The sequence below is a fragment of the Ceratotherium simum genome, chromosome 34, assembly GCF_057802395.1.
Source record: "Ceratotherium simum simum isolate JZ-2026a chromosome 34, ASM5780239v1, whole genome shotgun sequence".
NCBI lineage: Eukaryota > Metazoa > Chordata > Mammalia > Perissodactyla > Rhinocerotidae > Ceratotherium > Ceratotherium simum.
This window is the reverse complement of record NC_141933.1, coordinates 23,114,563-23,128,374: the sequence shown is the minus strand read 5'-3', so window position 1 is coordinate 23,128,374 and position 13,812 is coordinate 23,114,563. Positions and strand designations below refer to the sequence as shown.

The window sequence follows — 13,812 nt, the reverse complement described above, 5'->3', positions numbered from 1 at the left end:
TGACTCAGCGCCGCTCGGGGGTGACAGGAAAGATCAGTTAAAATAGCGTCTGTGAGCGCGTGCCACTGTGGGTGACGGGGTGGCTGGGGTGACGAGGGGACTCGTGGAGAACATGGGTGGGTCATGGTCCCAGGAGGCGGAACTACAGTGGCTGTGTGTGAGGCGAGAGGGGTGACAGCATGGGTGACCCTATAAACGTCACCATGAGTGACTGACAAAGCCAGCCAGAGGGAATTCAAGTGGGTGACCTTGTGGGTGGGTGACGGTGTCAACAACACCACGATGGGTGACAAGGGAGCAGCTGAGGATCGAGGCTGGTGGCGGGCGGGGAGAGTCAGCGAGTGTGTGACGGGGTGGCGGGGCGGCAGACACTGAGACTCCGGGCTGGTCGGAGCCACCGGTAGGGCCCCTGGGCTTGTCTCTTGGGGACATTGTACATGCCGGAAAGCAGAGGACGAATGTGTTTTCTCTGCCTGTTGAGAATGATTTCGGGCGAAGGGCCTTGCCTCCTGGCCGGCGCGAGGCTGACTCTGCTGTGTCAGAAGATGATCTTTCACAGATGCTGAAAAGTTAGGAAGTGTAATTACGGGGAAATTGCGCTCAGGCAAACGAGTACAAGCCAAGGGCTGCCAGGCCCCATTCCTCACCTGAGCCCCCTGATTGCGGCCGACAGCCCCACATCTGTATGTGCTTTGCAGCCAAAAGAGGAAAGAAAGGGGGAAGCAGAAACGGCTCGGGAGGAGAGGGGGAGGAGAGGGGACCTTCGCCTACCCTGCCAAGCGCTCCCCCAGCTTCCTCGGGACAGCTGAGGGAAGGCTGAGGCCTGGGGCACGTTCCTGGGTTCTGAGGGCCTTCTGGGTGTGCTCACTCCTGGGGTGATGGGGAGGAGCCGGGGGTGACCTGTGGGAAGAGGAGGGAGGTTGAGGCAGCCTCCATTCCAACTTCCTCATTTCACTGGCAGGGAAACTGAGGCTGGTGATGGCCCAGGTCATTGAGTCAGTTCGTGGTGCAGGCAGGATGGGACCTCCACCTGCTGACCAGCCAGGGCTCTGCCCAGACCCCCGGAGGAGGTGGGGGGCAGACAAGGGGCTGAGCCAGTAAGCAGCATGGAGCCCCTGCCCTCCATACAGAGCCGCCCAGCCTCTGCATTCCTCACATGCCTCTCTCTCATCTTCTCTGTTTGATTTCTGCCCATGGCACCTCCTGGCTGGGGAAGCTGAGAAGCTCCTGGCAGGGGGGCCTCCAGCCCCTCCCTTGCTGTGGAGACCATTGCTGCATCACCTCCACTGGGCCCCTTCTCCTGTCTCTCCCTCCAGCTCCTGGGATGGCCCCAGAGAGTGGGGCAGCCCCTCTCTTGTTCAAACTCTCTGGGCTAACTCAAGGCTGCCCTGGTGCCCTCAGCCCCTCCCCTGGTGCGTGGAAACTGTTCTTTCCGTTGGGCGCAATGTTCCCTCCCATCTCCATTCTCCTCCCTGCCCCCGGGGGCTCAGAGGGGGACACAGGCAGACCCAGGCTGGACCAATCATCCCGCCAGCCTCCTGGCCCCAGCGATTGGGTCTGGAGTGGACATGTGACCTCCCCCCACCCACCCCCACATAGACAGGGTCCATCAGAGTTCTTCTCCGGAAGGGCACCAGGAGCGGGAGGCTGGCTTCATTCCACTGGACTTGACAGACCGGGAAGCTGTAGATTTGGGAACCCTAGACCTTTTCTTTGTCTTGTAGAGGCGCCCACCCGCAGGAGGCAAGAAGGAGACATGCAGAGAGAGCTGGGGGAAGGAGGGCGAGAAAATCAATTGTGAGCATTTTTGAACTCTGGATTCAGTCTTGTCCCCATCCCCCCAGTTCCCAGTTGTATTAGCCAATTTTCCATTCCATCCCATCCCATCCCATCCCATCCCATTCCATCCTACCCCATCCCATCCCGTCCCGTCCCGTCCCGTCCCGTCCCAGCCCAGCCCAGCCCAGCCCGTCCCGTCCCATCCCGTTCCATCCCATTCCATTCTATCCCATCCCGTCCCATCCCATCCCATCCCGTCCCATCCCATCCCATCCCGTCCCATCCCGTCCCATCCCATTCCATCCTGTCCCGTCCCATCCTGTCCCGTCCCATCCGTCCCGTCCCATCCTGTCCCATCCCAGCCCATCCCATCCCGTCCCGTCCCATCCCATCCCAGCCCAGCCCATCCCATCCCATCCCGTTCCATCCCATTCCATTCTATCCCATCCCGTCCCATCCCATCCCGTCCCATCCCATCCCGTCCCGTCCCATCCCGTCCCGTCCCAGCCCATCCCGTCCCGTCCCATCCGTCCCATCCCATTCCATCCCGTCCCATCCGTCCCATCCCATCCCATCCCATCCCGTCCCATCCCATCCCATCCCGTTCCATCCCATTCCATTCTATCCCATCCCATTCCATTCTATCCCATCCCGTCCCGTCCCGTCCCATCCCGTCCCATCCCGTTCCATCCCATCCCGTCCCATCCCGTCCTGTCCCATCCCGTCCGTCCCGTCCCATCCCATCCCATCCCATCCCATCCCATCCCATCCCATCCCATCTCATCCCATCCCATTCCATTCTACTCTATTCTCGTCTGTTCCATTCCATTCTATTCTATTTTGCTTTCAGTGCATTCACTTGGCTTTCTGTCACTTGCAGTCACGAGAGACCTGATTAATGCAGCTCCCACAGAGCTGGAGCTCGGCTGTCCTGGGAGGTGTTGATGGTAAGTTGGCAGGACCAGTGCCAGAGAGGATGGTGATCGCCTCCTGGCTGGGAGGGCCTTGGTGGGAGCAGGGTGGCATGTAGGAATTTGCAAGGAGCAAGTAGGCACAAAGGAACTCAACAGCGAGACCCCAGCACAGAAGGAAATTGGCTGCTTTTAAGTTCAGCTGCAGCCGCTGAGGGAACGCTTGTCTGGGGGAGAGAGAAGGCCCCGCCCCAGGAGGAAAGGGCGTCTGAGGGGAGGGGGCCTGCCAGGCTATGCCTGGCCCTGAAGGTATGCTTCTGCTGCCCAGCTGGGAGTGGTCACGGGACGCTCCTGGAGCAGCTGCAGAGGACGTTTCTGCCCAGGGAAGTGAAGTGCTGAGAACACTCCAGAGAACGTCTGAGCAGAGTGTAGCACCAGCGTCATGGCCGCCCAACCTGGAACTGAGTAGGGGCAAACCAGACGCAGCTGGAGTGTGGGAGACACCACTGATGGAGGATGTGTCCTGGGGCAGAGCTCCTTCCCCTTGAGAGTCTGGGTTCTGGGGAACTGAGGTCAGAGATCTCTCAGCAGGTAGGGCCGCCGTCCTCAGGAACGTTGGGTGATGTGAGGTCTAAGACGTGGGCCAGCAGACCTGACCAGGACTGCACTGGTGTCTGGAGGCCACGGCTAACGTGGCCTCCCCTAGTGAGGAGGGACGGGATTACCTGGGCTGTGTAGTTCCTTACCCTCAAGGAGGCTGTTGGGAATCCTTCGTGTTGTGTTGCAAGGAGGGCTCGGTTCTCCAGAGGGAACATGACACGGGTGGGGGTAGAATCAGAGTTTAGAGACGCCCAGATTTGAGTTTGAGCCCTGGACCTGCCACTTTCTAGCTGAGAGACCTCGAGCAAGTGACTTAATCCCTCTAAGCCTCAGTTTCTTCATCTGTGAAATGGAAGTAATAACATCGCCCCAATGAGGTCGTGGTGGGATTAAATGAGATCACAGATGTAATGTGAATTAAATGAAACAAAGGTATGTAAACTTGCCTGGCAAATTCTAGGCACCTCCCAAACACTCTCATTCTGCTTTATTTGCTGTGATCTAGAAAAGCCCTTGAGGAACAAAAACCAGTTTGGGTGTCATTCAGGCAACGTACCAAACGAGAGAAACGTTTTCATCACACCTCAGTACTCAGCTTGAGCTGACCGAGGAGGTGGCTCCCCGCCCCTTACCAACCAGCATTCAAGGCAGAATTCTCTTGGGAAAGCCAGGCTTATCAGAAAGGTACAAGAGTTGGCACCTTGAATAAAGTAAAACGGGCTTGCTGAGATTTGGGCTATTAAACATCCATTATTTGTAGCATCAGCTGGCTGGGGAATCTTGGTGGCGATGAGAGCCTACACTCCCTTGCCCATCTGCTCTGCTTCTCCTGCCCCCATTCCTCTCCCACCCCTCAGCCCCAGGCATGCCACACCCCTGCTCTGCAACCTTCAATGGCTCCCTCTTGCCTTGGAATTAAGTACAATTTCCTTGACAAGGCATTTCGTGCTCCCCACCACCTGATCCCAACCACCTTTCTAGCCCTGTCTCCTACGACTCTGCCTTCTTGTTCCTTAATCTCCAGTCAATTGAGCCTCTCTTTTCTAAGCACACCCTGTGCATTGCCACCTCTCTGCCTTTGCTCAGGCTGTGCCCACTGCCAGGGTTGCCCAGCTGCCCTCTTCTGTCTCTGGAAATCCTATTCTTCCTTCCTGACATCGGGTGAATCCCATCTCCTTCCTGAAGTTTCTCTTTATCCTTTAACCAAACGTGATTCCCCTGAAGCTCATCTTGTGAATTTCTTGAAACCTGGCTTCACCACCAGTTCTTGTGAAAACGTTAATCCCCTAAAAAGGATGAATCTCTCCTACTCCCGGCCTGAAATATGCTGTTCTCAGCATGTGCCTAGGACAAGTTGTTGCAGTGTTCCTTGTCTCTGCCAGGCCGCAGGGGCTGGGCCTCTTGGACCTTGCCCCTACATCTCTGTGCCCTGCCTGGGGGCTCTGACGATGCTCAGTGCATGTTTTCCAGAATGATAGTTGATGGCCCCAGAACACTGGCTTTTCCTCTTCTTTGCGTTTATCTAACATGCCTGGGGTTTGTCAGGGAGTGGCTCCAAGAACAGGAGCGAGTCCACCCCTCTGCCCCGGGCAGCCAGGGTCCTTCCTGTTCTGTCTCCCCTCCTTGCTGTCAAAATTCCTCTGTCACCAGCTAAGTCCCCTGCCCCCTCTGAGCCTTGATCTCCTCCACAGTAAGATGGGGAAGTTGGCCAAACTCCTCCCTAAAACCTCCCTCCCAGCAGGCTCTCATGGAGGTAAACCAATGAATAATGGTGGATATACAGTTAATAATACTGTATCATATATTTGAAAATTGCTAAGAGAGTCAGTCCTGAATGTTCTCACCACAAAAAAGAAATGGAAATTATGTGGCATGATGGAGGAGTTAGCTAATGCTACATTGGTCATCATTTTGCAATATATAAGTGTATCAAATTAGCACCTGTACACCTTAAACTTACACAACATTGTATGTCAATTATATCTCAAGAAAGCTGGGAAAAGATAACGGTGGATAAATGTGGATAAATGCTTTGGTGGTGGACTTCTAAGCAACTCAACACGCAGTTGAAGCCAACAAGAGTAACCTGGTTGATGAGGATGTTGAGAGTGTTGATAAGATTTATCATTACCATTTATCAGGTGTTACCGTGTGCTAGGCATTTTGTATATGCTATCTTGAATCCTCCCAATAAACCTTTGAGGGAGAATTAAAACCCACTTTATAGATGAGGAGACTGAGGTTCAGAGAGGTGATGTAATTTTCTCGTTATTCTACCAGCAAGTGGCCAGGGCAGAACTCAAGCAGGTCTACTGGGCTCCCCTCATTCTGTTCTGGTGCATTCCAGGCAGGCCCGAGTGGCCAGAGCAGGCCTGCCTGCCTCCCCTCCCACCTCCCCTCCTGACCTCTGCGGCTGTTTCGCATCCTGCTGGATTCCTGAGGTGTCAGGCCTCATTAGAGCCCGTGCCCCAGCCAGCGCCCAGAGGCAGTTGACAGGTATACAATCTGACCGCGGCTCCCTTCAAATCATCAAGCTGTCTTCAGGCAGGAACGTGCCGGGAAGCCGGGCAGAGGCCCCCGGCTTGGCTGCATAATCTGATGCACATTAAAAACATCTTTCGGACGCCTTGGCCTTGTGCACGCTCGTTCTCGCTCTCCTGGCCCCTCTTCTTCTCCAGCCAACAAAAGCTGATGAAGTTAGCCAGTTATGTGGGCTCTGTGGCCCAACAGGGTCTTGTTGACTGGAGGCCACCAGGAATGGCCGACATTCTCAGTGTTTGGCTGGCATCTAGGTGAGAGCGCCTGCGACATCCGGCCATGTCCAGGCAAGTTTCGACAGGGACCAGTAGCTCTGCCTCCCCCTCCAATTCTGGAGAATGGGTGCAATTTTACCATGACCATCAGTAGACAGCCTGGATTAATAATTATCATGAGTGGCATTGAGTGAGTGCTTGATGTAGGGGCTGGACCCCTTTCTGTGTTTGGAGAGTTCCCCATCTTATGAGTCAGGAGAGGGAGGAGAGCCAGCCTTCCACGGGGAAGCTGAGAAAGCCAGATCCTTGCTCTCCCAGGGGCTTGTGCAACCAGGAAGTGGGCATGTGACCAGAGCCAGCCAATCCGAGGGCCCTGCTCGGCACTTCATTCAGCTCAGGAGCCATGGGGGGTCTGGCCCCATAGCTGCAGGTGTCCTCAGGTGGCACTGGGTGCACAGGGCTGGGGATGGTAATGGAGAGCCTCATTGGGCAGGTTCCATAGCATGATTTGGGCTGCGGTTCTGGCTGCCTGTTCTGCCTTGCTCTGGAATCTTCTGACCCCAGATTTCCAGCCCTCCTGATGACATTCTGAGCTGCTACTTTTGTGCTTTCTGTACAAAGGCCACTTCTGTTCTTTCTAACTAGGTTCTCCAGCTGGAACTTGTATGGTAGCTTATTTATTCTCACAACAGCCCTTGAGATAGCTGCACTCAGCCTCATTTCAGAGACGGGGAAACTGAGGCACAGAGAGATTCAGTGACGCACGGTCACACAGTCAGAAATGGTAGGGCGTAGATTCAAACCCAGGTCTGTGGATGTCAGAGCCTGGGTGCTCAACCACTTGGCGAAAGAGGAGCTTGTGGTGGGCTGAATGATGTCTCCCCGAAGATACTCATGGCCTAATTCCCGGAAGCTGTGAATATGTCACCTTCTGTGGCAAAGGGGAATTTGCAGATATGATTAAGTTAAGGATCTTGTGATGGGGAGCTGATCCTGGCTTATCTGAGTGGGCCTATCATAATAACAAGAGTCCTTACAGGAGAGAAAGATGCACGGACAGAAGCAGAGGTCAGAGAGGAGAGAGAGGCTACACTGCTGGCGTTGAGGATGGAGGGAGGGGCCGCGAGCTCGGGATGCAGGCAGCTTCTGGGGCTGGAAAGGCAAAGAAACAGACTCCTCCCCAGAAGGAACCAGCCCTCCCCACACCTTGACTTTAGCCCAGTGAAACTGATTTTGGACTTCTGACCTCTAGATCTGTAAGAGAATAGATTTTCGTTGTTTTGTTTGTGGTGGTTTGTTCTGGAAGCAGTAGAAGTCTCCCCAGGGCTATTACAGGTTTATACTCTTTGTGATTCTTGTTGAAATTGTGATTCTTATACTGAGAGAACGGGGCCCCTGAGAAGCTCCCCGCTGTACCCCAGGGCCCAGCACAGAGCCTGGCTCTGGGCTGCCGTTGACTATATCTGTGTCGCACGGAAGGACAAATGAACAGATCCCTGGTCCCCCGGCCAGGGGAGAGGAGGCCAGTAGTGCACTACTGTAGCTGTGCTCTGGCCCCAAGACCGCAGAGGAGGCCCCGGAAGCCCGAGTGGACACACATCCCCGTGGACGTGGGGCCCGATATGACGGAGCCGCCCCCGTTAGGCTTTGCCCCAAACCCGCCCTCGTGGCTTAGCACTCCCAGGGTGAGGAACAGCCAAGAGAGAACAAGTGGGCCAAAGAGAAGAGCGGGAGTTTGTGCCTCACAAGAGGGCTCCCTGAGACTGGGAGGCCCTGCCTGGCTGCTGCCCTCTGCAGAGCCCGCCAGCTCCCTCCTGAATCCCGCTGACGCCTCCCAAGACCAGGGAATCGACCCCAGGAGCCTCCTCCGGGCGGTCAGGCCCGTTTCCACCTCATTCCCACAGCGGCTGGAGCCCAGTCTGGGAAGCTGTGCTGTGTTCTGCTGCAGCCTGCTTAGAACACCCCTCACTCAGGCTGTCTCTGTAGGGGACAGGCCTGTGGAGGCAGCCTTGGCCTGATTCCACGACAGCTCTTCCTATAACCTTTCCCCGGGGTCCTGGTTGGAGGGAGTGCCTGGGAACAACTAACATGATGGACGTCTTTTGTGGTCCCATTTCCTTCGTCTTATTCCTGGGGACATAGCGTGGTCTTCAGACATGTGTTAAAAACTCCAAGTGGCACTTCCATTTGCCCAGAAGCCCCAATGCCTGGAGCTGTGCCCTGGCGAGCTCCTATTCATCCTTCGAAACTAAGCTAGCTAAGTGCCACAGAATCCAGGTGTCCTGGATTGGGTGCTATATTGGGAAAACTGTTGAAATCCCAACAGAAACTGTAGTTAGTTAATAGGATTGTAGCAACGTTAAATTTCTTAGTTGTGACAAATGCAGCGTGGTTATATAAGACATTAACATAGGAGAAGGTTTGGGCAGAGGATATGGGAACTTTCTATACTACCTTCGCAACTTTTCTATACATCTAAAATTATTCCCAAATAAAAAGTTTACTGTTTTTAAAAAACAACTCTCCTGGCGTAGGCATTGCCATGAGTGGAAGCCCCCATGGCAGGTGGGTGTCCCTGCCATGCACACCTGTGTGCCCTGTCCTTTTCCCCGTTGTGGCTTAGATCTTCCCAAGATGTGACGATCTTCCCCTTCGACTAGAAGCTCGTGAGGGCAGGGGCTGTGTCCCGTTGCACCTTCTGCTGCTGTCACAGGGCGTTTACAAAGCCCCAGTCACTTATCAACTCCTCTGATCCTCAGAGCATCCCTGGGGGTAGGTAGTGTTGTTATCCCCATGTCACAGATGAGCAAAGTGAGGCACAGAGAGGTCAAATAATGAAGAAAGGCACAAAGCCGAGAAGTGGCAGGGCTGGACCAGGGTTTGGACAGCTCTGGCCGTCTGGCTTCATAATTCACGTCCTAAGCCCTCTGCCATGGGAAGCCATATGGCCTGGGGGCCGAGCAGACCTTAGGCATCGGGTTAGCATCCCAGGTCACCACTCACTGGCTGTGTGACCCTGGACAAATTACTCAACCTCTCTGAGTTCAGTTCCCTCCCCTGTGAAATGAAGAGAAGAGAAACAACTCCGCAAGGAGTAGATGGGACGTGTCAAGTGCTTAGCACGGAGCCGGACAGACAGTAACCATGATGATAAATGTCAATGGTAACCACGGGATGAAGATACAAGTGGCCGATGGTAATCGTGGCGATGTGATGAGCATGGTGATGACGGCAATGATGACTTCATGCTTGCTGACTGAACAAACGACACACGAGGAAAAGGGAACAATTAGTTTCTGGAAGAGTCCAGATATAATACACTGGGTGTTGGAGGAAGAGTAAATGTCAGCACAGGTAAGTGACCATCGTTCAGGAGGCCAGAGAGGAGAGAGTGAGGGAGGAGCCCAGTGGCAAGGGAACACGGCCAGCGGAGAGTGGGGCAGAGAAAATGGCCCCACCGCAGCCCAGACGCAGACTCCTCCGACTCTTCCAGACGGTGGACGTTTCCACGGCCTTCTGTACCCGCTCCAAGCTGGGGAAAAAGCGAGCAAATCAGGCTGAGGCCCCGGCAATGCCGCTTCTCCCCCTGCTAGAACGGGCTTGTCCGTTGCTCGTTCCACAATCAGAAGTGGGCTCTGGGCCCTGCCTGAGCGGGAAGCTTTTGTTTGGCAGGAGGAGGAAGAGGGGCGATGCCGGAGAGGAGCCCCCGACGCCACGTGCTCCGCGAGCTCCTCCAGAGCCTGCCGGAGGGAGCCCGGTTGGGCGTGGGGCTGGCAGACGCCCCGGCCGCCCAGCCAGCAAGCCCGGAGGCCGGCCCAGCGGGAGAGGCGGCGCTGTCAGGCAGAGGAGAGGAGCCGTCCAGGCCCATGACGGGCGCCACCACAGGACGCGGGGGCGCTGTCCCTGAAACATCGCCCCCTCCCTGGACCAGAAGAGACCGCGGGTCTCCTGGCCACGAGGTCTCCTGGAACTGCTCGTTCCCCAGGTAGACCGAATTCCCCTGTGGGGGCCTGTGCGTGCGGTGGGCGCCGTGGTGAAGGGGTCCACGCCTGTCTGTGCTGTTCCTGCTCTGTGTAAGACACCCTCCCCCCGGCACCTGATGTTGGGGATGAGAAAGGGCCATTTCTGCGATGGCCCGCCAGGAGATGGTCCAGGATTTTGTGGTTCCTGTGAGGCCCTAGGCCACAAGAAACTGTTGGCAGAGCCTGGATCCCACTGTGAACCACGGTAAAACATGGAGACTTCAGCTCCACCCCGGTCACACATCTCTGCGTGTTTCAATGTTCGCTTGTTAAAGAACAACTGAGAGCCCTTGTGTCAGGCCCGGTTCTAGGAACGGAGAGGTGGAGGACGGGTGGATGACAAACAGCATAGGCCCCTGATCACTGGGAGGAGGGAGGGAGAAAGGAGACAATGAACACGGAAATACAGACAGACAGTAGACACTTTCAGGCAGCGATAAGTGACCCCAAGGCGACGAGGGTGGTTATGGGACGGAGACGTCCAGGCCTGGGGGCACAGGGCAGCTGCTTCCATCTGGCAGTCAGGCCTCTCGGAGGAGGTGACACTGGAGTGGATTCCTTGGAGGTGAGAAGGGCCAGCCACTCAAAGATCCAGGGGAACGGTGTTTTGAGCATAAAAGCGGTCAAGTTGCAAAGGCCCCGAGGAAGGAGCAAGCAGGGAAGGGCAGGGTGGCTGGAATGGAGTGAGAGACGGGGAAGAGGCACCAGATGGGGTTGGCGGGATAGCAGTGGCCGGGCTGCGTAGACGCAGAGCCTTGGAAGTCAGAGGAGGGATTCTGGACACGATTCTACATGGAACGGGAAGCCAGTAGAGAGCTGTGAACAGAGGCATGGCGTGATCTGGCTTTTATTTTCAAGAGCCGTCTAGCAGTGAGAGGAAAGTGGGTTGTAGACGGGCAGTGGGCAGAAGCAGGGCCACTTCAGTTCCAGCCGGAGGGGATGATGGCCCGGGCTAGGGAGGGGGAGCCCTGGACAGAAGCAGGCTATATTCTGGAAGGCTGAGCTGCCGGGAGCTGCTGACAGAATGGATGTAAGAGGTGATGGAAAACAGAAGATGAAGATTCAGAGCTTGAGCAGACGGCTGGATGCCGTATCTATTTGCTGTCGTGGGGGTGGGAGAGGAGATGGTGCACCTTCACCAGGAACGGGACATTGGGGGTCAGGTCAGGCTCAAGTTTCCCAGGGTGTTCGGGAAGGAGTCTCAGATTTATGGAGCTGCCAAGGGTGTGGGGAAATTGTGGGAGGAATAAATCTCCATTCAAACATAATGCTCCCCTTTTATCTGTTTTGTAGATAAAATATTTTTCACTGATTCCAAAAACAAAAAACCAACATGGCCTAGTGTTAAGACTACAGCTGCTGACACACTTGTTCAGAGCAGCTTCATTCACAGTAGCCAGAAGGTGGAAACAACCCAGTGTCCATCAACAGATGGATGGATGAGCAAAGGTGGTATGTACACGCAATGGAATACTATTCAGTCTTAAAAAAGGAATGAAATCTAGACATATGCTACAACACAGATGGACCTTGGAAACAGTACACTAAATGAAATAAGCCAGATACAGAAGGACAAATATTGTATGATTCTACTTATAAGAGGTACCTAAAATATGAGGCAAACTCACAGAGACAGAAAGTAGAATAGATGTTACCGGGGGCTGGGGAGAAGTGGGAAGAGGGAGTTATTATTTAATGGGTCTGGAGTTTTTGTTCGGGATGATGAAAAAGGTTTCGATATAGATAGTGGTGATGGTTACACCCGATGCTCTGGGGACCTGGCCCCAGGTCCGGGCAGATCTGCATCCCCAAGAAGAGTGGCCCCAAGTGGAAGTTCACTTGCACGTGGATATGTCTTGTCTTAACTCGGGCTGCCATAGCAGAATACCGTAGACTGGGCGGCTTAAACAACAGACAATTATTTCTGAACAACAACTGGGTTAACAAAGAAATCAAAGAAGAAATCAAAAAATACCTGGAGACAAATGAAAATGAAAATACGACATGCCAGAACTTATGGGATACAGCAAAAGCGGTTCTAAGAGGGAAGTATATAGCGATACAGGCCTATCTCAACAAACAAGAAAAATCTCAAATAAACAATCTAACAATGCACCTAAAGGAACTGGAAAAAGAAGAACAAACAAAGCCCAAAATCAGTAGAAGAAGGGAAATAATAAAAATCAGAGCAGAAATAAATGAAATAGAGACCAAAAAAGCAATAGAAAAAATTAATAAAACCAAGAGCTGGTTCTTTGAAAAGATCAACAAAATAGACAAACCTTTAGCTAGACTCACCAAGAAAAAAACAGAGAAGGCACAAATAAGTAAAATCAGAAATGAAAGAGGAGAGGTTACAACAGACACCTCAGAAATGCAAAAGATTATCAGAGAATACTATGAAAAGCTATATGCCAACCAATTCGACAATCTGGAAGAAATGGATAAATTCTTAGAATCATACAACCTTCCAAAACTGGATCAAGAAGAAGTAGAGAATTTGAATAGACCAATCACCAGTAAGGAGATCGAAACAGTAATCACAAACCTCCCCAAAAATAAAAGTCCAGGACCAGACGGCTTCCCTGGTGAATTCTACCAAACATTCAAAGAAGACTTAATACCTTCTCAAACTCTTCCAAAAAATTGAGGAGGGGGGGAAGCTCCCTAACTCATTCTACGAAGCTGACATTACCCTGATACCAAAACCAGACAGGGACAACACAAAAAAAGAAAATTACAGGCCAATATCACTGATGAACATGGATGCGAAAATCCTCAACAAAATACTAGCAAATCGCATACAACAATACGTTAAAAAGATTATACACCATGATCAAGTGGGATTTATTCCAGGTATGCAGGGATGGTTTAACATTCACAAATCAATCAACGTAATACACCACATTAATAAAATGAAGAACAAAAATCGCATGATCATCTCAATAGATGCAGAGAAAGCATTTGACAAGATACAGCATCCATTTATGATAAAAACTCTGAATAAAATGGGTATAGAAGGAAAGTACCTCAACATAATAAAGACCATATATGAGAAACCCACAGCTAATATCATCCTCAATGGTGAAAAACTGAAAGCCATCCCTCTAAGAACAGGAACCAGACAAGGATGCCCACTGTCACCACTCCTATTTAACATAGTATTGGAAGTCCTAGCCAGAGCAATCAGGCAAGAGAAAGAAATAAAAGGGATCCAAATTGGAAAGGAAGAAGTGAAACTGTCACTATTTGCAGATGACATGATTTTGTATATAGAAAACCCTAAAGAATCCACCAGAAAACTTTTAGAAGTAATAAACGAATACGGTAAAGTTGCAGGATACAAAATCAACATACAAAAATCAGTTGCATTTCTGTACACTAACAACGAAGTAGCAGAAAGAGAAATTAAGAATACCATCCCATTTACAATTGCAACAAAAATGATAAAATACCTAGGAATAAACTTAACCAAAGAGGTGAAAGATCTGTACACCGAAAACTATAAAACATTTCTGAAAGAAATTGAAGAAGACACAAAGAAATGGAAAGATATTCCGTGCTCTTGGATTGGAAGAATTAACATAGTTAAGATGTCCATACTTCCTAAAGCCATCTATAGATTCAATGCAATCCCTATCAAAGTTCCAACAACATTTTTCACAGAAATAGAACAAAGAATCCTAAAATTTATATGGAACAACAAAAGACCCCGAATAGCTAAAGGAATCCTGAGAAAAAAGAACA

At 52.2% G+C, this 13,812-nt stretch overlaps 1 long non-coding RNA gene across 1 annotated transcript; it reads left to right on the top strand.

The window, feature by feature from the left end:
- Positions 1-1,676: 1,676 nt before the first annotated feature.
- Positions 1,677-12,523, top strand: LOC147912653 (uncharacterized). Its single transcript, XR_015549793.1, has 3 exons — positions 1,677-1,797; positions 2,660-2,726; positions 11,359-12,523. It is a non-coding gene; the product is annotated as an uncharacterized LOC147912653 (long non-coding RNA).
- Positions 12,524-13,812: the final 1,289 nt, after the last annotated feature.